General features: G+C 37.3%; 1 protein-coding gene across 1 annotated transcript in view; it reads right to left on the reverse strand.

Moving 5' to 3' along the window:
* LOC106878984 (octopressin receptor) overlaps positions 1–2,636 on the reverse strand; it is a 252,084-nt gene that overhangs the window by 11,195 nt on the left and 238,253 nt on the right. The gene's annotated exons all lie outside the window — the stretch shown is intronic.

Raw genomic sequence — 2,636 nt, forward strand, 5'->3', positions numbered from 1 at the left:
ATATATATATATATATATATATATATATATATAATTATATATATATATATTAACATTGCTTATATATATATAATTATATATATATAATTATATATATATGTATCTATATGTGTGTGTCTGATTAGTAATCTGCCTCTTGTCGAAGCTTGAAGAGAATAACTTCCACTGGTTTAAATCATATTGTATTCTCTTTATTGCTAGATCTGATCACAAACATTTGATTCTATAATCTACAACAAACATTATTCTATTTGATACGAAAACATATATTTATTTAATTGATTTACCGATGTACATTTTCAGAAATATATTTATATAATCTTTGACTTGACTCTTGTAAATTAAGATCTAAAATTTTGTAAATTTAGATCTAAATATTTATCGAATTCCGTTCTATTTTAATCTCTTAAAGCGCGCGCTGTGTAATTATTATGTTATTCTCCCAACAAGATCAGAAATGATCTATATTTACCCTTACGAATAAGCTTTTATTTCTCTAAAACTTGATAAAAGAAGAAAGGAGCTGTAATTATGATCTAAAGCAATTCAGAAAAATACTGAATCTTTTTATAGATAGTTGATTATTCTATGAATAACTACCACTAGGCACGGCAATATATATGCAAAATGGCGTTCAGGATAACATTTATCGTTAAAATTTAGTCAGGGTTTCCATTAGTTACAATGAAAATAGCTCTTGGTATTGATAAATTCTAATTTTGTAAGAAGATAAGCTTTTACGTTAAGGCCACGCCAAAGGATTATATAGTACGACAATCGTAAGACGAGATATGAAATTAATAGTCACACATAAACACATGCACAGACACACAAATATACTCGTATTTGCATATGCACATTGGCATACACATTCATACACAAGCATGCATGATACCGCATATACTCACATACGCATGCACTCACGTATGCGTATATCATGCATGAAGCACGGAGCCACGCATACACACATTCATCTTATTTCTCCTACACACAGAGAGACAGACAGACACACGCCCATACATACACACACACATACACACACTGCTCAATTTCATTTTGCCTTTTATTTATCTTTCACTCGCCTTACATATACACACTCAAATGCTCATACACATACATATGATGTCTGATCAAAAAGTATCCGGACTGTTGCCATAGTAACGAAGCTAAAGCGCACAGAGTAAAGCTGCTTGGTACAGATAGATTTTGAACTCTAATATGCGTACGCACTAAGTTTTAACATTCCAGCTCGCTTCTGCTGTTTACAGCAGTGCCTGGAAAGAAGGTGTGTAGCGTGTGATCGTCGCATTGACCGCGACAGAGAAAGTTGTCATGGCGATACCTGCTCAGAGGCCTACGCAAAGTTGCCGAAAGTGTATGGAGAGGTGTGTACGAGCCGTACAAAAGTGTACAATGGTTCAGACATTTCCAATATGGCTGAAAAAAGTGTCGATATCAACGAACGTTCTAGGAAACCCGCAACCAACAGAACTGAGAAAAAACATGGCGGATGTGCGAGCAGCTGTGGGGGGAAATCGTCGAATCACCATCCGTGAGTTATCAGAGGATGTGCAGATTAGTTACGGTTCAGTTCAGTCCATAATCACTGAAGATTTGGGTATGAGAAGCGTGTCTGCCAAGTTTGTGCTTTCAGTTGACCAAAAAGACACTCGGGTTTCAGTTTGCATAAGATCTCGTTGATTGTGTCGAGAACGATGAAAACTTTTTGAAGACCTTGCATAGGCCTCTGAGCAGGTATCACCAAGCTTTTGGCAAAATTTGATGCAAATTCTCTGCTCATCTTTCTGTCATGCTCTTTAAAGTATAAGTTCGAATCCTGCCGAAATCAACTTCACTTTTCATCCTTTCGGGGTCAATAAAATAAAGTAAGTCAAATACTGGGGTCGATGTAATCGATTTGCTTCCTTCCCTCACAACTGCTGGCCTTGTGCCAAAAATAGAAAGGATTTTTTGATCAAATTAGTTGCTGATGCTATACGGACACAAACTGTGTGTCGGTAACCAGCTGGAAAAGATATCGATTCCAGGCAGTGACCTGAATAATAATAATAACAACAACATCGAAAAATACCTTAAGAATGAGAAGCATCCTAAAGTCTGAAACGCAAAATCCTGACGTTCCCCAGTTACATCATCGCTGCAATGCTACACCAGTGGACATAGAATGAAATCGATGCAATTACAGCAGACAGGTGATGAAAGGAATGCTTCTTAATGCAAGTGACTTGTAGAATATATATTCATATTTATATCAACACGCACGCGCACGCACATAATCACACACATAAACAAACATACACATATATGAGTTTACGTCACTCGCAGTGGAGGCGGACTGGGTAACATGCTTTCGTCCATTCCGCTCTCGAACCACCAGAACATCCACGATGTGCCACTTGCTCGGGCGAGAGAGGGAGAGAACTATAACAGCATTTGAAAAGACAACAGAAAGTTTGAACAAACATCACAAAGCATTCTATCCAACGCTGGAGTAACTATGTCGTTCAACCACCTTAGGCATGTAAGGATAAACTCACACACACTCACATACAAATACACACATGCACACACACACACACACACACACACACACACACACACACACACACACACAC

Source organism: Octopus bimaculoides, chromosome 18, assembly GCF_001194135.2.
Source record: "Octopus bimaculoides isolate UCB-OBI-ISO-001 chromosome 18, ASM119413v2, whole genome shotgun sequence".
Lineage (NCBI taxonomy): Eukaryota > Metazoa > Mollusca > Cephalopoda > Octopoda > Octopodidae > Octopus > Octopus bimaculoides.